We start from the raw sequence: 23,862 nt of genomic DNA, 5'->3' as shown, positions 1-23,862 counted from the left end.
TCTTTTCAGAGCAATTTTACCCACCTTCTTACAGACATGCAAAGAAGTCAGAATTTCTCTATCTGAAACAGGGGTCTATGTCAGTAATGGAGTATGAACACAAGTTTAATGAGTTGTCCAGATTTGCTCCAGAGCTGGTTGCCACAGGGGAGGACAGATGTAGACGATTTGAGGAAGGTTTGTGGTGGGAAATTCAGGCAGTGGTTACTGCTAACATTTATCCAAATATGAGGGCGTTGGCTCAGGCAGCTGAAAGGGTGTCGAGGAAACTTGGTGGAAATATGGGTAGGCGCCGTAGGGATACACCAGGAATTGGTGGGCCCAGTCAGGGTCCATCAAAGAGGGGAGGATCTAGTTCCAGTTCTGCTAGCGGTGGATGGTCAGGAGGACGGGGATCTAGTTCTAGTAGTGGGAGATCCGGTTCTCGTCCGGCTTGGACTCAGTATTCAGGGCCACAGTCTACAGCTAGCACTGCCAGGGCTCCTTCCAGGCACACTGGGTTGACATGTTTTAATTGTGGACAAGTTGGGCATTTTGCAAAAGATTGTCCCAGCTATACTCAGGGAGGTGGACCAAGTCAGAGTAGTAGCCTGACATGCTACTTTTGTGGGCAAGTGGGGCATACTAAGAGAAGCTGCCCAATTATACTCCAGAATGATGCAGCAATTCAGGGAATTGGAGCCCAGCAGGGGCAAGGTATTATGGGTCAGAATCAGAATCAAGGTAGTGTCTCTTCCTCTGCAGCAGGGTCATCCAGTAGCAGGGCACCGTCATCTTCTAGAGGCAGAAGTGGTAGGCAATCAAGGGGTCACCCTGGGCGCTCCACTACTCAGGCCCGAGTGTTCTCTATGACTCAGCAAGAAGCTTATGCTTCTCCAGACGTGATTACTGGTATGATTCCAATTTTTGGTTATCTTGCACGTGTTTTAATTGACCCGGGGGCCACACACTCCTTTGTAGCACATAATTTCGTACCATATATCAGTATTAGACCCATACCTATAACAGGAAGATTTAGTATTTCCCTACCTACGGGAGAAGTCTTGTTTGCAGACCGGGTATTCAGAAATTGTTTTGTCCAAGTAGATGATGCATGGTTGGAAGCGGATTTAATTCCTTTAGACTTGGTGGATTTGGATATTATATTGGGGATGGATTGGCTAGAGAAGCATCATGCATCAGTGGATTGTTTCCGGAAGGAAGTAACACTTCGGAGTCCGGAGCAACCTGAAGTTACCTTCCGTGGGGAGCGTAGAGTTCTCCCTACTTGTCTTATTTCTGCTATCACAGCCAAGAAGTTGCTCAAGAAAGGATGTGAAGGGTATTTGGCACATATTATTGATACTCGAGAGATCCCTTTAAATCTGGAAGATATTCCTGTTGTTTGTGATTTCCCTGATATCTTTCCAGATGATCTCCCTGGTTTACCCCCTGAAAGGGAAATCGAGTTCACTATTGAACTTCTTCCGGGCACCAACCCTATTTATCAAACCCCTTATAGAATGGCGCCAGCTGAACTTCGGGAGTTGAAGATTCAATTACAGGAGTTGGTAGATCTTGGGTTCATCAGACCCAGTGTCTCACCATGGGGTGCACCTGTGTTATTTGTGAGGAAGAAAGATGGGACCATGAGGTTATGTATTGATTACCGGCAATTGAATAAGGTGACAATACGTAACCGGTATCCTTTGCCGCGGATTGATGATCTGTTTGATCAATTGAAGGGTGCTAAGTATTTTTCTAAGATTGATCTGAGATCAGGATACCACCAGTTGAGGATCAGGGAAGAGGATATTCCTAAGACCGCGTTCAGAACACGGTATGGACATTATGAATTTCTGGTGATGCCGTTTGGATTGACGAATGCTCCAGCAGCGTTTATGGATCTCATGAACAGAGTGTTCCGACCATACTTGGATCACTTTGTGATTGTGTTCATAGATGATATCTTGGTTTACTTCAAGACTTTGGAAGGGCATAAGAAGCATCTAAGGTTTGTCTTGAGGACTTTGAGGAGGAAGCAGCTTTATGCCAAATTTAGTAAGTGTCAGTTCTGGCTGGACAGAGTGGTATTCCTCGGACATGTAATTTCAGCTGAAGGGATTTATGTGGATCTGCAGAAAGTTGAAGCTATTGTGAATTGGGTACAACCCAAAAGTGTAACTGAAATACGGAGTTTTCTAGGGTTGGCAGGCTACTATCGTCGATTTGTGGAAGGGTTCTCTTCGATAGCAGCACCTCTCACGCGGTTAACAAGGAAAGATGTTGCATTTGAGGGGACGAAAGAGTACGAACAGAGTTTTCAGGAGTTGAAGAAGCGGTTAACCACCGCACCTGTTTTGGCTCTTCCGGATAATTCGGGGAACTTTGTGATCTACATTGATGCATGTTTGCAAGGTTTGGGATGTGTTCTGATGCAACATGATCGGGTGATTGCTTATGCCTCAAGGCAACTCAAGAAGCATGAGCAGAATTATCATGTCCATGATTTGGAACTTACTGCAGTAGTGTTCGCTCTCAAGATTTGGCGGCATTACTTGTATGGTGAGACGTGTCTGATTTTTACTGATCACAAGAGACTAAAGTATTTCTTCACTCAAAATGAGCTTAATATGAGACAACGGCGTTGGTTGGAATTGATTAAGGACTATGACTGCACGATTGAGTATCATCCAGGCCGAGCTAATGTGGTTGCAGATGCACTGAGTAGGAAGACTACTGGAAGTTTAGCTCATCTCAGAACAGCATATCTTCCATTGTTAGTGGAACTACGGAAGGATGGAGTGGAGTTGGGAATGACTCAACGGGGTGGAATCTTTGCTAGCTTACATGTGAGACCCATTCTGGTGGAGCGGGTAATTGTAGTCCAGTTGGGAGATCCAACACTTTGTAGAATAAAGGGAGAAGTGGAAAATGGTACACGGAAGGATTATGCAATAAGGGGAGATGGAGCGTTGGTAACAGGAACTCGTCTCTGTGTACCTAAGAACGATGACTTGAAAAGGGAAATCATGGAGGAAGCTCACTGTTCCACTTACACTATGCATCCAGGAAGTACCAAGATGTTTCGGACCCTACGGGAATATTACTCATGGCCGCATATGAAGGGAGACATTACCAAGTATGTGAGCAGATGCTTGATTTGTCAACAAGTGAAGGCAGAGCGACAAAAACCTTCGAGACTTATGCAACCGCTTCCGATTCCTGCATGAAAGTGGGAACGTATTACCATGGATTTTGTTTTCAAGCTTCCCCGTACTTCTAAGGGACATGATGGAATTTGGGTGATAGTTGATAAACTCACCAAGTCAGCCCATTTCCTACCCATCAAGGAGACTTATTCTTTGACAAAGTTGGCGAAACTCTTTGTGGATAAGATTGTAAGATTACATGGAACACTTGTGTCCATTGTATCGGACAGGGATGCTCGGTTCACATCTCGATTCTGGAGGTGTTTGCAGGAAGCTATGGGTACTAGGTTGCAGTTCAGCATAGCTATTCACCCACAGACTGATGGGCAATCGGAAAGGACCATCCAGACTCTGGAGGATATGTTGAGGTCATGTGTGTTGCAGATGAAAGATGCATGGGATAGTCACCTTGCCTTGGTGGAATTTGCATATAACAACAGTTATCATGCGAGTATTGAGATGGCTCCTTATAAGGCGTTGTATGGGAGGCAGTGTAGGACTTCTATTTGTTGGAATGAAGTGGGTGATAAGAAATTGGAAAGAGTGGATAGTATCTGAGCAACAACCGAGAAGGTGAAGATTATTAAAAAGAAGTTGAAAATCGCACAAGACCGACAGAAGAGCTATGCGGATAACAGATCCAAGGATCTTGAGTTTGCAGTTGCGGATTGGGTATTCCTGAAGTTATCTCCTTAGAAGGGTGTGATGAGATTTGGGAAACGTGGGAAGTTAAGCCCTCGTTATATTGGACCCTATGAGATCACTAAGTGCATCGGACCTGTTGCCTATAGACTTGCATTACCTGCGGAACTATCTCGAGTCCACGACGTGTTTCACGTATCCATGCTTCGGAAATACATGTCAGATCCTTCTCATGTTCTAGAATATCAACCTGTGGAGCTAGAAGAAGATCTGTCGTATGAGGAGCAGCCTGTGCAGATCTTGGATAGGAAAGAGCAAATGTTGCGCTCTAGATCTATTCTGGTAGTGAAGGTTTTATGGAGAAGTCAAACAGTGGAATAAGCTACTTGGAAGCCCGAGGCTCAAATATGGGCCAAGTACCCTTATCTCTTCCATTGACATGTACGTGAATTTCGGGGATGAAATTTTTATAAGGGGAATAGATTGTAACACCCCGACTCCAAATTTAATTGCTATTTTAAATTATTTAAGTAAATTTACAAATTTACCCTTGGGGTAGGGGTAAATTGGTCATTTTCTTATCTGGAAGGAGTTTGGGACCACGACTGGTATTTTTGGGCAGGTTGTACTAGGACGAATTCGTAGACACGCGGTAGGCTTGAATTGGAGTTATAAAGAGGAAATGGCGATCAAAATACTTTCAGTGGCAAAACTGTAAATATTTCAACAAGTTTGGTAAAAATCAGATGTGAAATCGAGCTTGATTCTTCTATTGTTTCTCATATTAAAATTTTGTTTGTTTGCCAATTTACATATCAATTTTAAGATTTGGATACATACTTTGGGTAATGTTATTCTGATTTTTTTTTTTTCCCGAAGGTAATGTTATTTTGATAGTTTGGTTAGTTTTGGTTTCTCATGGTACAACAATACTATAGTTGAAGGATTGTTAAATAAAACCTGAAATTGCCTTATTTATATTATAATGCAAAATAGGATGAGCTAGTGTTGGTTGAGATCCTTGAATAATTTGTCATGTTTCTTTGAAATTACATTTCTCATTTCTACAAGTCAAAATGAAATTTGAGTGGGCAAGCTAGGCCTTGAGAGTGAGAAATCTGAGTCAACAGTCACTACATGGGGGTGATCAGATTTCTTACTGTTTTTTTATGAACATCAGATTTCTTACTTTAAGCCATGACTTTCATATCCAAGTTTAATGGCTATGGTTTAGAGTCTTCAATGAAATCTCAACAATGATAAGCCTCTGTGCACCCACTGGCTTCTACTAACGAAACTTTTTTCAACAATATCTTTAAGACTTACATCTAATTGATCTCAAAAGATACATATCCCTGCTAACAATTCTGCCATTCTTTAAATTTAGCTTCACTGCTTGGGGGTTTTGTTAAACTGCCAGCAGAATAATCCTTACGCTCACATTAGAGACAAGTATGGCCTCATTACCAATCTTGTTGAAGGTCTTGAATTGCCAAGATAACAAATAAAGAAAACTGAGAATAAAAGATGTTCCTTCCATGCATTTAGTACATTATAACTCAAATTCTCTATTTTATATATTCCTTTAACACAGTAAAGATATTCGGGGAGAAATCCTGTTTGTTCTATACAAGGTATCTATTCTCCAACACGCATCAGAGGTTGGTGATGGAACTGATTTTTTATTTGCCTTTTGCCCCAAGCTATTGCACTTGTCTCTAGAGGCCCTCATGAAGACCCAAAGCGATGATGTCCGCTTGAATTGTGTAGGTCAGTTTTCCACTTCTTTAATACTTTCTTTTTTGTGCTTTATAAGTGTGGTCCATTTTCCTTTATTTAAAGCACAGCTCAGCAAGATATGACTAGCATTTTGGTCCGCTTGTTATACCCCATGTGTTTCTATTTATTTAATTTTTCAGAGTAGGTATTCTTTCGGGGCAAATAGGCATATATAAATATCAAGCCTGCAAACGAACTCCCTAATTACACCGCAATTGTTTCCTGTTGAAGTCAGACCATATTTTAACTGTGAAGTTGAAGGTCCTTGCAATTTCTTTCATATCATTACAAGATACTTTGCATCTTGAGATTATTTAGAATCAAACGATAAAAACATTGCAGCTCCAAGTGATTCAATCCTTGACTAGAGAACTTACAGCCTGTAGCGGAAAAAATTATAATTTTAAACCTTTCAGGTAATATATAACTTTTTGAGGAAGTGATCCTGACATAACATGGAATGCTCCCCATTTTACATGCACATTTCCTCATTGGTATCAGTCCTATCTTCTTTCAACTAACAATTTCCATATTACTTGTCCAGCGTTCTTGACAGTGTTGGCTCAGAATCAGAGAGGACTTTTCGGGGCAGCCTATGCAGTTGCTTTAAACAGCATGAGTTCATCCGAAGGAGATAGCTTTGAGCAAGCAACTTCAGATGGAAAAAATGTGAATCCAATGAATATATTGTTTACGGAGGCCATCCAAGGCCCACTGCTTTCAACAGACAGCCAAGTCCAGATCAGCACACTGGATTTACTGTTTAATTACGTGTACTCCTGGGAAGGCACTTCAGGCAAAGAAAAGCAAGTCCCAGTGGAAGAAAACATTGCAGATATGTATTTGAAATACTGCGATTGTCAGGTTAGTAAAGTTTCAGTGCCAAATAGAACAATAATAGATGTCCTCTGCTTGATATTTTCAGTGCTGATAGAGTTTCATTTGAGTATTGCCAAACATCAAGAAACCAGAAACTGTGCTGTTTAAGTTATGAGTCAACAATTATCATTATTCAGAAGTATTTATTGAATATCTACAAATTTTTCGGTGTTGCTTGTGTAGATAGGTTAAGCTTTTAATTTTTGATTTTTATGGTCATTAGATGTGTTCTTGCAAAGCTTATTTATGACTGTGTTATTAAGAAAAACCCTCAGAAACTCAAGGATCCAGTGGTCAAATCTTGTGTTCAGGTACTTGACATATTATTAAAAGCTGAGCAAGCTTTAAAACGGAGGCTTCTTGTTGGGTTTACAACTTTGGTTCCAGTACTAAATTATGTAGCTAACATTCCTTTCCATCCAGTTCAAAATCAGACATTAAAACTCATTCTGAACTGCATATCTGATTTCCCTGGAATGGTATCGTCCTCTCGTATAACAGCACCAGTACCTGTTCTAGCAAAGATGCTTAAAAAGCATTTATAATATGTATATTTATATTCACCTGCTCAGTCCTTGTCTCTATCATCAGAACTCCATCTGTTCATAGGAATTTGAATCTACAAATTTCAATTAAAGAAGCAATGCAACATGCTGTATTAGCTTGTCTACGTATCTCGGAGAAGAATCCTTGTCAAATTTTGCACTCCTTGTTCCTACTTAAGGATGCTTCCTTTTTCAGTACTTCAAACATGAAAAGGAGTCAATATACTTCTGTCCAGTTTGTTTTAGAATGAAAACTGGCTGATGGATTTTCCTAAAATTTTCGCCTTGGTCATTTCAGGCAGCATACTAAAAAGAGAGATAATGTGGTTATTTTACACATTGCAGGGCTGCAGAAAACAGAAGTACACTAACAACAGTCAAGATGAAAGTGTAATAGAGCATAAAAAAAAGGCATTCGCCATCCTGGACAACATGGGAGAAGTTTGTGAGTATCTCATTCACTTGATGTTATCCGACTCTTGTCTAGAGACTTCTGGAGGATTAAATTTTGGGGATAAGAGACTGTTAGAAGAAATAGAGCTTTTCTTTACAAATTTAACAGTAACAGAGGGCAGCTAAGAAAATCATATGAGTTTAATTTTCTTTTTTGAATCTCCATTTCTCATTTCATTAACGGCGGTGCACAGAGTGAGACACCAGTAGTTATGTACAGGTGCTTCCCATTTTGATCATTAACTGCATTAAGAGCTTAGAACGGAAGGGACATTAAAATACCCTTTTGTTAAATGTAAATGCACTTAATATTTTGAGTTGATTTAATTTCTCTGGAAGAAACTTGGATTTTTGTTGTACTCTTGTCTAACCCAAATTGACTTTAATTGTTTTGTTTCAAGTTACTTTCATTGTCAAAAACTTATGCGCAGAACATGATATATAATGATGATATAGCTGATCCAACACTTCATTAATAACCAGGCTTATAAGGAATGAATGAATGAATGAATTATATATACTTGTCATAAAAATTCCTGAAATATTCAGTACAAAATCAATGATCACTATACACAATTTCACCTAACAGTAAGCGACCAAAATCGATCGTTTTGGTCCCAGAAATTAACATGTGGAAGTCTCTCATGGTTTTGAAGTTATCATCAATAACCACATGTTTCTCCATCTCTTCGAGGGCAAGGCGAGCAGCTTCTCTATCCCTCTGCCGCTGCTTTTTGATGAACTCATTGGCTCTCATAATTTCTGCTTCTGCATCTCCAAGCCTCTCGTTCTTGGCTTCGGTGGTAATTGTTGTAGTGTAGAGAGCACTGTTATGTTCTGCCTTAAGGATTGTGTTGGCAAACCGAGTCTTCAACATTGCAACCCTAGCAGCCCTTCTCGGAGACAGATTGTTATTGATCTCTTGATTCGATGCAGAGGTGGCTTTGACAGGAGAGGCACGACAGAGATGAGGGCGTAGAACTGTGACTGGTGTTTCACAGCAACTTTGGGATTGGGATGAAGAAACCTCACAAGAAGTTGATGGGGTACAGGGAAGGCCATGATCACCACCTTCAAGTTCCTTGTTCAAACCCAAAGCACCTTCAAATTTCCTCTTCACACCCAACCCATAATCAACTTTATTTTTCTTGGAAGCCAAGCCACCGTCCACTTTCTTCTTCAAACCACCTTCAAGTTTCTTCTTCAAGCCCAATTTACCACCATAACCGCTAAGACCATGTTTATTGAAACCAACATCTACGTCAATATCGGCCATCTTAGGTACGATCGTCTCCCTCTTTACCCTCTTGCTTTCTTGACCCACAAACCACGTTTCAATGTCAGAATTGAAGTCGGAAAGCGGTGGAATTGGGTTTTTCAGAGGGCCGCTGACAACTTTCCTTGAAGAAGAGAAAGTTGAGGAAGACGAGAACGGGTTAGTCTTAGCATGACCAATCATTACATTCACAAAAGTCTTCGTTTTCAATGGTTTGCACGGTTGATTTGAAAGAATGCTCTCAATCCAGGCTTTGGTGGTACCAGAGAAACGCATGTTGAATTTGAATGAGATAGAAGAAAGTGAGCAAGTAAGGAATTAAGGGAGATAGACAGAGAAATATAGAACCCTAACCCTAAACGCCTATAGAGAGTGAATTGATGGAGAGAGTGAATGCAAGCCAAGTGAAGTGAGTTGATGAGAAATGAAAACTCAAATGAGTCTTTAAGACATAGGGAGAGTTAATCCTTAGTTGATTAGGAAACCCAAATGTATATAATAAATTTTTGTGTATAATCTAACCCAAGCAACTGAAAAAACTAAAACCCCAGCTGTCCTAAACTAATTACCACCGCCTCTCTCTTCTCCTCTTTTAAGTCTTTTTCAGATATTTTTTTTTTCTTTCTTTTTTTGGGTCAAAGTCAAATATGTTTGACAAAGTTTTTCGTATAAAAAAATTTCATTTGTTTCCCTTATCTAAATTTTATTATAAAGATAATCTTACATATATATAATATAAAAAAACACTCAAAATACCATAGAATGCCCTTTGTTCATATAAAAAATAAAAAATAAAATTATTAATGAAATGAGGATAATATGGTAATTTTATTTTCATATTAAAAATAAAATAAGATAATGAATCCTAATTTTATGAAACAAAACTACCCATTTTATCTTTTTTATTTCTAAAATAAAAAAACAATAAGAAAGAGTGTGTGCCAAGAGTCTAGTAAAAATTGTGGACGAACATTTTTGAAAGATATTCATTTACTTGGTTGGGCACACACAATAACATACATAAATATGTTTATTACATGCTTGATTCATAAACAGATTAATCAATTCATAATAATACCTAAAAATAAGAATATTTAATATGATTACCTTGCAAATTAGGGACAAATCCTAAGAATTGGTTCATGAAGCGAATGAACATAATTTATGCCACAGTCCATCTTTCTACTATTTTCTATCTATTTTTGTCTTCTTTTTATTTATTTATTTATTTTTTCTGATTTTCTCTCATATTATCTCTCATGGTCAATGGTCCATGGTGGAACGACCTCGTCAGCCCTGACTACTTGGGGACCAGGGATGTCCTTGCCTAGAAATTAATGTAAAGGTCAAGTCTGCCCTTGGTCACATTAATTATGTTAATTAAGCATTCATTTAATTAGCTAATTAATGAGGCCTAAAATAAAGTTTATCTCCACAAATCAAGGAATAATGGAATCATTCAATTTCCATGATTTCATCTATTCCTTCGATAAAGGGATAATTCCTTGAATAATTTGGCTACAAGATAATTCCCCTATCTATAGGCAAGGATAATCATTCCCCTATCATCATCAGAAATGTTGGATAAGATGTTTCTATTAAATTAAGATGTTTCTAGGAGTTTTCATTTAATTTGGTGGGATTTGAAATACGTCATGAGCTATATATGGAATTGTTTTTTTTCCCTTCAGACATTGTTCATTTTTATAACTTTGTTCCACCCTAATAATCACAGAGCTTATTAAATGCAGGATGGTATTACCTAAATAAATCGACCAAGTTGAATTAAAGTTTGGTAGATACTAGTAGTAATTCTCTTCTAATAACAAAAGTAACATAATCTATACTCATTCATGTGTACATATGTGTTCTTTAATTTTTTTTTTTGGTTCGGGTATGTGTGGATTATAATAGTTTCGATTTTTTTATTTATTATTTTGTGCATGTGAGTTACGAATTATTTTAGCAAAAAAGTTTCAAAATTCGAGAGTAAAAATGCACAAAATAAAACTTGTAATAAGGGCTAGCCCAGTGTGGTTTTTGAGGAAAAAACATCAGAGCTATATATTTCACTTGTCCTAAATATTAGGTGAGTATAAGTTAACTTATTACAGTCCAAAGAAGTTCATTTTTTATAAAGTTTGCTGTAGTCAAGCAATAAAAATATACATTAAAATAGATACACTTCCAATTATGTTGTTCAACATATTTTCATTTTGATAATATGCGTTGTTTAGTTGCACTTAATATGTTTGTTTTATGATAAAGTTAATTAGAAATTAGTCCATAGAGCTATGAATTAACGTGGCTCATATGATTTAATCTTTAATTTTTTTTTTTTGTAGAATGATTATAGAAACTATAAGTGCCACAAAAAAAAAAAAAATGATCAGTAGATTTTAAGTTAATAACTTTAAATAGCTCACCCACCGAAACATTCCTAGTTCTGCCATTGCTTGTAATTTGTTTCCATTATTTCTCCCAAAAAAAAGTTTCCATTATTTAGCTTCAAGGTTAAAATAATTATAAAAATTATGTAATAAATAAAAATTGGATTCTTATTCAATAACTGTAATACGATAGACTTTCCCAACATTTTGGTCATTGACTAAGTCTATATTGAAAGGCCCATTAAAAAAAGCAAAACCATAAACACCAACCATATATCCTAAAGTTTTTTTTTTTATTTTTTTAGGGGGGTCAAAGATAGAGAAATTTATTAAAAGCAAATAAAACAGCTAACATCCTTCGCTAGGCAATTCAATAGCCATTCAAGGCAAACATTATCCCAGTTGTGCCTACCACCAAATGTGCAGCTTGATTACAATCCCGTGAAGCATGCAAAAACTCCACCTTTTGAAACTGTTGAGTTAGACATAGAACATAAAAAAGAATCCTTTCAATCTCCACGTCCTTGCTAGCTTCCTGAGTTTATCATATTAATCAGACTAAGTGAATCTGATTCCACCACAACCTTATCATACCCAAATTCCAAGCAATGGACTAGAGTTTCCCGCACCGCCTCCTCCTCCACCGTTAAAGCCGACATGCAGCACAAATCCTCGTGCCACCCGCACAAAGGAAACAGCCAATGCCATCCCGGAGTACCCACCCCACCATCCTTTGGCCTGTTTTCGCAGCCCATGCACCATCACAATTGAGCTTAACAAAACTTGGGGAAGGACAAATCCAGGGCGGAGTAATTGAAAAATGGTAGTTAGGTGACGAGGGGTAAACTTAAAAGATATTCAACAAGAACGCAACAAACTTCACACACTCTAGACCTTGACCAAATACTCTTATGACTAGTCAACTGTCATATATGAATTATACCAAATAATAACATACACAGAGCATACCAAGATGTACCTGCAAGCCTAGAGAATTACTAGTGACAACCCAGGCACTCAAAAGGACCCGTCAATCAAGGCATCCCCTGTGCTAGCAACAACTATGATGAAAGTGTGTGAAGACAACATAATCAAGCAAACACCAAACAGCAAATAATGATGACTAGTCAACTACAAGGATACAAACCCAGAATTCATACGATGACTAGTCAACCACTAAGAACACAAACCCAGAATTCATATGATGACTAGTCAACCACAATTCATACGATGACTAGTCAACCACCAAGAACACAAACCCAGAATTCATACGATGACTAGTCAACCACCAAGAACACAAACCCAGAAAAATTACAGAGATGCAATCAGAAATTGTTCACCCAGAAACCCACCATTGGGAAAAACTAGGGGTCATCAACCGACCAGGCAATCCACTAAGTAGAAAAAGATTCTTACAAAGGAACACAAGCAAGCTCAAGAAAAACCTAGATCTATTTAGGAAGATGAGCTATACCTCCTTTGTGCAATCTTCTTCTCCAACTTAGCAAAGCTTGAAGCTCAATTCTTCATGGCAATGGCAGCTCCTTCTCCAGCTCATTCATCCCATGGCACCAGCTTGCAAGCTCTAACTCAAATAGAAACCAAAATTTGGATTCAAATGAGAATGACCAATTTCTTCAAGAAACCATACTCTTGAAGAAATCAATCTTGAATCTGACCTAGATATAAATGAGAGAGTGTTTTAAGTAGCTAGATGCAGATTAGTATTTCAAATGCAGTTTTTCAAAAAGAAATCAATTTGGAAAAACTCATAGATGAAAATAAGATGGTTCTCTCTTGAGGAAGAAGAAGCGAAAGATGGCAAGCCAAACTTTCCAAAACTTCCACCCAAAAGAGACGACTGCCCAAAGAGAAATTCCTTTTACAGACAAAAATTTCTTTAGGTCAGAATCACACATGGCAGCAGAGAGAGAAAAGAGAATAGGACAAAAAAGTTGGTTATCCTGCTGGAAATCCTACAGAGCAAGGATGACTAGTCATACAAGAAACAGATGACTAGTCATCATTTTATGAAAACAGTTTAATGCAATGTTATGCAATGCACAATTTACCTTTGCCAATTTGCTTGAACCTCCATAGGATAGTTGTTAGTTAAGAACACCTAGAGAAGCTATTCTCAATCTAAACTTGAGCTTGATAAATAACAATAGAAATCCTATTACAAAATTGTCAAGGGAAGCGAAAAGAAAAACTCAAAATGCATACATTAACAGTAATGGCGACTCCAGATGCAGCCAATGCATTCTGCGCCATCCCTTGCGTGGAATCAACCACATGCGCAGCATTGAATTCCGCCACTTGCTTCAGTAAAATAGTCACTGCATCACCAGCTTGCACAACCACTCCATTGAAGACTACCTAATTTTGACATTTCCAAATCCGCCAGAGGACAAAAGCCACCATTTGCAAAACATCACATCTCCTATCTTGAGTTTCATACAAGGCCAGCAATCCCATCCAACATGCTATAAAATCTCCACCTCTGAGTTGTCTTATATCAAGTTGCAAGGGACTCGTAAACCAAATCGCACGAGCAAATTCACAACGAAAAAATAGATGTTCCTGGGTTTCATATGCACAATCACATAAAGCAAATTTATTGTCCACGGGCACCCATCCTTTTACCAAATTATGTCAGACCTCCAAAGCATTCCAGCAAGCCTTCCAAATAAACATACCAATTTTAGGTGGGATGTGTAAACACCAAATGCCTTTCCAAACCGAAGCATGACTATTCTACCTGCTACATTCGCCATCCATTTAACTCCTAACTCCCCATTCCGTTTCAAAAACAACGCAAGCTCATATCTATACGTAACTGAATAAACTCCCTTCTTTTGGAAGTGCCAAATCATTCTATCAGAACATCCCCCATCGACTTATCGGCATACTAGTGATTAGTTAAGCTTCTTGAGAGTCAAATAAACGTGGGATCAAATCACCCCGCCATGTCTTAAGATCAGCATCAATCAGATCAGCCATCATAGGGGGAAGATCAGGATGTTTAGATCGCGTCTTAAAAGTGTGAGGTGTGGGCAGCCATTGACCCAAAGCAACGCGAATCCGTTCTCCAATTCCCACATGTCACCTTAACCCAGCCTCCAGAATTTGTCTACCTTGCATAATGCATCTCCACCCACATGATACTTTCATTCCAAGGCGTGCCTTAAGAAATCCCATCCTAGGGTAATATTTATCCTGCAACACCTGTCCAAGAAGAGATTGGGGTTGGCATAAAATCCTCCAGCCAATTTTAGCCAACATAGCAAGGTTGAAACAAGTCAATTCCCGAAACCCCAGCCCACCATCCTTCTTCAGCCTAGACAATTGCTTCCACCCCACCCAGTGGATAGGTTTACGATCTGCACCATTCTTCCACCAAAACCGGGCAATCTCGCCCTCAATTTTCTTGCATAAGCTCACCGGTAACTTGAAACAGGACATGGCATGATTTGGCATTGCCATGGCCACAATCTTGAACAAAATCTCCTTCCCAATAGCAAATAAAAATTGCTCAGCCCATCCATGTAGCCGCTCACTAATTTTCTCACATACATATTCAAAAATTTGTTGTTTAGATGCACCAAAATCAGCCTTAAGGCCCAAATATTTGATTAAACCATCCTTACACTGTATATGCATCTGTTTCGTGAAGAGCCTTCGCAATCTCTTTGTGCATCACTGATCAAAAAACAAAGAGCTTTTCTCAAAATTAAACTTTGGCCTGAACCAGCCGCATAATCCTCCAAAACCTCTAACAGACAAGGGGCTTCCTCTTCCAACGCTCGACATAACAAAACCAAATCATCACCAAAAAAAATAAGTGGGAGATAGTTACACCCCCAGTTCGAATTGGACACCATGCACCAGATTCCTAAATTCCTATCAACACCTTAAGTCCTTCGACACATATGAGGAACAAAAAAATAGATAATGGATCCTCTTGAGTGATCAAGACACTGAAACTATAGTAACACATTCCATAATCCAACCTCGGAACCGGCTTTCAAACCTCAACTTCCCCATCATGGCATCCAAAAAAGCCCATTTCACTCTGTCATATGCTTTAGCCATATCTAATTTCATAGCCATGTATTGTTGATCCGATCCCTGAGCGGTTTTGAGGGTATGTAGTATCTCATGTACCACCAAAATATTATCAGTAATTTGTCTCTCTGCAACAAAAGCCGATTGGTTCAGACTTACCACATGCAAGAGTTAACACCTTAGATATGATTTTATACACCACATTACATAAAGACATAGTCCGCTACTGCGTCATTCTTCTAGGGTTCTCAACTTTAGATATCAAGACAATGTGGGTGTGGTTGAACTTCCGAAGCATGCTCCCATAATGGAAGAAGGTATTAACCATCTCAAGAAGCCCAAAACTTTTGATATAAACTTCCAGTGAATCAGTCCAGTCCAGATGATTTACTAGGATTCAGTTGCTTGACAGCAGCCACCACTTCATTAGCTAAAATTGGCTTACTTAGAGAAATATTATCCTGGAACGAAACAATGGCATGTACACACTCCAGGATCTCATCAATACCCACCGGGTTAGCGGACGTGAATAGATCCTGAAAATATGATTCCACAATCCTCTTAATATCATATTCCTCCCCATACCAAATGCCACCTTGATCCTCTAGCCCATGCAACCGATTAATTCTTCTGCGAGATACGGTCTTGGAATGAAAAAACTTTGTATTCTTATCACCTTCTTGCAGCCATTCTACTCTGGACTTCAACTTCCAATATTGTTCCTCTTTTTGTAACTCAGTTTTGAGATCCTTTTCAAGCCTTTTGATCTTGTTGCCCTAAAAGACTGGACCTCGAAAAGCAGTGCACAGCTCCTCCCGTAAGTTGTCAATGTAAACTTTAGAGCTACGCCACTTCTGTCTTTTCCAATCCACAAGCCCCTTCCTTACCCATTTAAGCTTTTCAAACACCTGCATACTCTTTGATCCCTTAAACCCCCGACACAAACGCTCCTTGACCACAACCTGACATCGTTCCACCGTCCCCCATCGTTGATAAAAAATAAAGAGGCCTGCCCTACGTTGCAATGAGACCTAGGTATGAAGCACCAATATAGCATGATCCGATCCGGGTACTACTTGATAAACCACTTGGGCTTCAGGGTAAATACGCAGCCAGTGGTCATTGGCGAAACCTCTATCAAGTCGTTCATGAATACCCCCACCTTCCCTTTGATTCCTCGATATATATGGATATCCCTCATATCGCAAATCTAACATGTGACAATCTGAGACAAACCTATGAAAGTCATTCATAGTATGGTACGCGGTCTCTTGCCATCCTTTCTTTGTCACATCAAGAATGTCATTGAAATCCCCATAACAAGACAACCCTCTCCACATGTATTAATTCGGTCCAACAATACCCTATTTGACACATTGGTGGGCACGATTCTAAATATCGACGGCAAGACAAAGGACACAATCAAAGCCCGTCTTGATTTGGAAAGAATGGGCATACGAAGAGGATTATGGATGAACAGGGACAGTGATAAAGCTAGAAGGGATCTTGCATTCTTTTCTCTGAAACCGAATGACAAAAAAGAGTTTCTAAAGTTTGTATCGTCTGTAAAGTTTCCTGATGGGTATGCTTCTAATATCGCCCGTTGTGTGAATGTTGACGGGGATAAATTTACTGGACTTAAGAGCCATGACTGCCATGTGTTTATGCAACGCCTACTTCCTGTGGGTATTCGACATCTATTGCCGGAAGATGTTGTGAAGCCAATCATGTTGTTGTCCAGATTTTTTTTCCCAACTGACGGCAAAAACATTGCGAAAGACAGACATATTGCAGTTGCGCCATGACATTGTCCAAGTCCTATGCAAGTTTGAGATGATATTTCCTCCAGCTTTCTTCACAAGTATGATGCACGTGATGGTTCACTTGCCAGAAGAGGCATTGCTTGCTGGTCCTGTCAACTATCGCTGGATGTATCCAATAGAAAGGTATATAATCCTTTTCGGTTGTGTATGCATCATTATCACAGGCTTGCTAAATTGTATCATATCTTTTTATTTTGACAGGCTTCTCGGAGAGCTGAAAAAAAGTGTACGCAACAGGGCGAAGCCGGAAGGATCAATTATAGAGGCTTGGGTTCAATATGAGTCGCTTACTTTCTGTGGAATGTATTTAAAAGATGTGGAGACGGCTTTCAATCGTCCTCAGCGTAATAACGAAGGAGGTATGAGAAAGGAAAAACTTTCTGTTTTTGCCCAAAGCGCACGGCCCTTTGGAGATCCTGGACGAGGAGAGTCGTTTTCTACAAATGACATGGAAGTAGCACATTGGTTCGTACTGAACAATTGTGATGAGATAATGGCATACTTAGATGAGCATGAAGAGATGATGAAGCGAGAACATCCATCACATTTAGTTGCCCATAAACAACGTGAATTGTTTCCACAATGGTTTTTGGAATCTGTAAGTTATAAGTGTTTTGTATTTGACAAATATAAATTTTAGTATTTAATTTTATCAGACTAACATGTGAATGGTTTTCTATTATATTAGGTGAATAAGTTGAAATCATCGAATTCCCCCATGTACAGTGATGAGTTATATAACTTGGCCTTCGGCCCTATTCGCGCTGAATTGTTTTTCGGTTGTTATATTAACGGTGTTAAATTTTTGGGGGCTGCACGAGATGACAAGTTGTGTACGCAAAACAGCGGTGTCCATGTCCCAGGTGGAGGCGAAAGTACAAACATTGATTTCTATGGCAAACTCACAAATGTCGTTCAATTGCTTTACAAAGATCGATACCAAGTGATCATGTTTAAGTGTCGATGGTTTGATAGCAACCCAAATAGGCCGGGAAGTGTTAAAATCGACCATGGCTTACTATCTCTGAACATTAACAGAACTTGGTATGATGACGACCCTTACATTTTGGCGAACATGGCAACACAAATTGTGTATCTAGATGACCCTAAAGCCGGGAGCAGCTGGAAAGTTGTTCAGAAGATGGATCATAGGAACGTGTATGCTATACTAGAATTAGACGGGAACATGACAACGACGTCGACAATGTGGCTGACCAACGTTTAGAATCATCAATGGAAAATGATGCGGATACACTTCGAGATACACATGTTATACAAGAACCGTTTCAAATTCAAGGAGTGTCTTCAATCGAAATACCGATTCAGTCAATTACAATTGACCTCGGGGATCTTCCAAGATTCGATGTTGCAGTGGGCCCGAGCAGCGAAGATGATGTAGTTATAGTAGACGAGGAGGAGGAGGAGGATTGGGAGACCGAAAGTGATGATAGCGACGATAACGAAAGTTATTATAGTTCAGATGATGAATAATTAAATTTTTTGTAATTTTATTATGTTTGTGTACAGACTTTGTGTAATACAAATGTTTGAATATATGTAGTACAAATATCCAAATCTTATATATGTGGACAACTGAAACATTATTCAAATAAATTTAGTTATAAAACATTGGTAAATCAATATATCCAAACCCTTTTAATAACAATTTGTAATTTTTTTTTTTTTTCACAAAACACATTTACAAAATGAAAATGATACAAAATTTGTTATAAAACATTGATAAATAATTATATCCAAACATTTTTATACAAAGTTTGAAAATTATTGACAATAAACATTTTTCAAATCTGAAAACACATGCGCGACGAAGTACGCATCGTCGTGCAATTTTTGCGCGACGACGGAACCTCGTCGTGCATAAGTTTGCGCGACCTATATCACAGTAGTCTCGTGCAGTTAAATTATTGCGCGACAAAGTGTCATGCGTCACGCGATGAACGTTTGCGCGACGTAAAACATTCCTTCGTCGCGCAAATATGTATATGATTTTACAATATATATTACATATACACATATATATTTGAAATTGACGATCGAGTTAGTTCATTGTATTCATATAGGGTCATGGAGTGTAGGTGTAAAAATTCATAAAAATCGGAATTAAAATAACCGTTAAATCATGAGTTTTCATTTATAACCGTTCAAAAGTTTTGTCCCGTTACTTGATCTCCGAATGTTTTTTTTTTTTGATTTTTGGGGTCTAAGATCTCGAAGTACAAATAAACAAGTTTGACGGTTGGATTGCTGAAACTACTTTCGTAGAATGCGTTTGCCATAGCAATCATATATTCACCAACAATGAATCGTTTACTTATACTTTCGTTAAACATAACATAACATTTTGTCGTATCACCCTAGTGTAAACATCTGAAATTGATGATCAAATTCACTAATTGTATTCATATAGGGTAAAGAAAAGTAGGAGTAAAAAATCTTACAAATCAGAGCTAAAATAACCGTTAAATCATGACTTTTCATTTACAACCGTCGAAAAGTTTCGTCCTGTTACTTGATCTCTTAATGTTTGTTTGTTTCGATTTTCGGCATATACGATCTCGAAGTATAAAAAAACAAGTTTACCGGTTGGACCACGAAAACTAGTTTCGGGTTTAGGGTTTCTGTGGTTTAGGGTTTAGGCTTTAGGGTTTAGGGTACAGGGTTTGCGCAACGAAAACACGCGTTTAGTCGCACAAAGCCCGCCTAGGACGGGCTTGCGCAACGAAAACACGTAAGCTTCGTCGTGCCATATCACCAGAACTTTCACCTTCCACTCGTCCTCACTCTGGACACTTAGTGAAAATTTTTTGGGTGTTTTGCGCGACGCTGTACTGTTCGTAGCGCAATCGCAGCCAGCCTTTCTCTTCGGAGGGTTTTTCCATATATTTTGGGTTACGAGTTTGTAAGGGCATTGCGTGACGAACAGTACTTCGTCGCGCAATATCAGCCAGAACTTTCACCCCCACTCTTCCTCCGTCTGGAGACTTAGTGAAAATTTTTTGGGTGCATAAGTTTGCGCGACGCTGTACCTGTTCGTCCCGCAATCGCAGCCAGCCTTAGTTCTCTTCGGACGGTTTTTCCATACATTTGATTTCGAGTTTTTAAGGACATTGCGCGACGACAACAGTGACCTCGTCGCGCAATATCAGCCAGAACTTTCACCCCCACTCTTCCTCCCTGGACACTTGGTGAAAAAAAATTTGGGTGGTTTTGCGCGACGAGAAGTGTTCGTCATCGAGCAATCGTAGCCAGGCCTTTCTCTTCGAATGGTTTTTTCCACATATTATTGAGGGTTTTTTGCGAGACATTGCGAGACGAAAGCCTTAAATATACGTCGCGCAAGATTTCAGTATCGCCCGCGAAACCCTAAATCCCAAATTTGGCTAATGCCAACATTGCGCGACGTACTGCTAATCCATGCGTCGCGCATGATTTCAATATCGCCCGCGAAACCCAAAATCCCAAATTTGGCCATGCCAACATTGCGCGACGTACAGCTCATCCATGCGTCGCGCAAGATTTGGATATCGCCGGCTAAACCCAAAATCCCAAATTTTGGCGGACTGCAAACATTGAGCGACGAAATGTTTTAGATCCGTCGCACAAGATTTCAATATCGCGAAGACGGAATAAATGTATTTTTCAACGCGCAATACCCATTGAAAATCTCTTGCGCGACGTGACGTTTGTCAATGCGTCGCGCAAGATTTCAATATCGCCCGCTAAACCCTAATTCCCAAATTTGGGCGGACTGGCAACATTGCGCGACGGAATAAACATATTTTTCGTCGCTCAATACCCTTTTAAAATTTCTTGCGCGACGTATTGATTGTTCTTCCCCAAAAACGAATAAAATTTCAGAAATTTTTGATGGCCTGATGGCCTCCTTCTTCCCCAGATTTCTGAAATTTTTCCTGCCGCCGTCTCTCTCCCCACCGCCACCGCTGCCTCCTACCTCGGTGGATTTGGACCGCGCCCGCCACATTGCTGGTACCCCGGAGCTCCCCCGCCGTCACCGTCGAGCCAGCCGCTGCGATTTCTTCGGTTTTCACCGAATCGGCTCCGCCGTGATTCTCCCTCCTCCGGCAACCAATTCCGACACCTGAGGTATGGTTTATGTCCTATTTTTCATGCTTTAGCTGATGGTTGGGTAGGATTTGTTGGATTATTGAGCTAGGCCGCTTGTTTTGAAACCCTAAGTTTCGGCCGGATTTTGAATTTCAATTCCGGCCACTTCCGGCCAGTTTTCGGGCTATGTCCGAGAACAAAAGTGGCCCCAAATGATGTTTTCAACCTAGGGTAGGAACCTTGGCCCTTAGTTTTACGAATTTTCCGGCGATTGGTATCGCTTTGGGGCGGCGCGTGGGGTGGCGCGTGGGGTATTGTAGCAGCCTGAATTAGGTCCCAGTGCAATCCTTTAGTTGTCACGAGCGCATAGGTGTTTTTGGATTGGAATTTGGTTGCCGTTTGCGTCTCGAACGGATTTTGCCTATTGTGCGATTTCCGGGGTTGTTATGTTCGGACCGTTGGATCGAACTCAAACTCACGTATGGTGTAGGTTGTATTTCTTGGATCGTCTAGGATTTGACGGATCGTGGATCGGAGTCCCGGATACTCCGAACTCGCAAACCCTAGGTCAATAATCTGAATTGTATCATATCAACATCGGATATTCGTATATTTTATTAATTCGTTTCTGTATTTATGAAATTGTGCAGATGTCAGACCTGATTAGACGTCGTAGGGCGGTGACGACCACGCAGAGTTCGGAGCCCCCGACTCAGCCGACATCTGCTGACATCTGCTGCCACTGCGCCAGCACTGATGGACCACTTGGCAGTTGGACCTGCGGGGTCCCAGGCGCCTGCCTCATCAGCGTCATCAGTGGCGCAGCCTGTTAGCGCCAGGCGGCGTCATTGGCCCGCCAGCACCATCGACACCACATCCACGGATGCGTCGGGGTCACAGCCAGGTATAGCTTTCCATTTGATTCAGTTAATTTTATTTTTTATTTCTTCTTGTTGTTTTTTAATTTTTGTGTGTGTGTATTTGATTGTTAAATTTGTTTTTTATTTAACATTCATGTCATCTTTCTTTGCAGCAAAGAAGAACACCCGAGGGCCGTGTCGGCAATTGAAGACGGCGAAGGTCACCCGGGTGACCAACAGTCGTATCAACATCGGATACGATGAGCGACATCGGGCTGCACCGACGGCGGAGTTGCATAGCTCCTTGGCCCACGACATTGGTCATGTCATTCGGAGCTATTGCCCGATGCAATGGAAGTCTTGGAAGGTGATGCCTGACAAGACCAAGACTGCGGTTCGCGGCCAGTTGTCGGTATGTAGGCCTTTTCATTCTTTTTCTTTCAAACGTAGTTTTTATATTATTTAAATGTATGTAATTAATTTATTGCAGACGAACTACAACTTGGAGGACCTTGACGAAGAGTCGTTGGCGTATGTCAACAGACTCTTCTCTGAGAGGTACAAGCAGTGGAAGAGCGACTTGCACCACCATTTTGAGGCGTTCGATGATCCGCAAGTCGCTCTTCAAGAGGGTTGCCCGAAAGAGCTTGAGGGGCGGGAGGATAGTTGGGCGTGGCTCTGCGCTCATTTTCAGGCGCCCGCTTTTGTGGTAATTTTTTATATTTTATTTTATTTTCTTACAAATGTTTTTTTTATTTTTTATATTTAATTTCAATTTCAACTAATACGTTTTATTTTTTGTATAACAGAATAAAGCCAAAGTCAATAAGGGCAATAGGAAGAAGAAGACTCTTCTCCATCATTCGGGTTCCAGGCCCTTCTCCTATCGGATGGATGCACGGCGTCAGGTAATAATAGAATAATTTTTATTTAATTTTTTACTTTTTCATTATTCTTAATTTATTTTGTCGTTCTAATATTTGTCTTCTTTTGTTCAATTTAGGGGGGGTCCAAATTCCCAGAGATCGACGTCTTTGGCGACGTTTATGTTCGGCCAGGGAATGAGTTGGCCGAGTCCCTTCATGTAAGTATTATTTAATTTTAGTTCTTATGTTACGATTCAACTTTAAAGTTCATTATATGAGTGTTTGAATTTATATTTTATGTTATGCTAAACAGATGATGATGGTGGAGAGGAGCCAGTTGGTTCTTCAGGAGTCCGCCTCCCAACTTCCTCCCGATACTCCGATCGAGTCTGTGGATCCCCCACAGGATGCTGGGTTTCAGATCTTGACGGAGACATTGGATCAGACTCTAGGGAGGAGACCGGGGACATATTTTCGAGGGATGGGGAATGCCAGCGGAGGGAACCCAGACCCCGTTCATCAGCGCAGTCAAACAGTCAGGTCACTGCTTTGACAGCACAGGTGGCCACTCTTCAGAGCCAGATGTCGGTCATTCTGCAGTCCCTCGCACAGTCCCGCATTCCAGTCCCGCATTTTGATGCGCCGACCTCCGAGCCCGTCCATCCCGAGCATCCACACCAGATGCCGGCCCCTGTAGACCCCCAGACCTCTGAACCGCATGTGCCAGACGATAATGTAGATTTTGGAACTTTATTCGATTAGTTTTTTTATTTTCGTAATTATTTTTTAAATCTTTCTCTTGTAGCACACATTTATTTTATAAAATAAATTTTTTTTTATTGGAATTTCATTTTGTTACCCAAAAAAAAAAAAACCAAATTTATTTTTTTATAAAATAAAACAAAAGTTATATTATAATTATATATTAGTTTTGCGCGACGAATGGTTTTTCGTCGCGCAAATGTATATATCTGAAAAAATAATGGTTCATTTTTTAATTACGA

The 23,862-nt window shown here is 40.0% G+C and overlaps 1 pseudogene; it reads left to right on the top strand.

Annotated features, from left to right (window-relative positions):
• Positions 1-4,970: 4,970 nt before the first annotated feature.
• Positions 4,971-23,862, top strand: part of LOC117614887 — a 47,728-nt pseudogene continuing 28,836 nt past the window's right edge.

This window comes from Prunus dulcis, chromosome 1 (genome assembly GCF_902201215.1).
Source record: "Prunus dulcis chromosome 1, ALMONDv2, whole genome shotgun sequence".
NCBI classification, from domain to species: domain Eukaryota; kingdom Viridiplantae; phylum Streptophyta; class Magnoliopsida; order Rosales; family Rosaceae; genus Prunus; species Prunus dulcis.
This window is presented reverse-complemented; position numbering and strand designations above follow the sequence as displayed.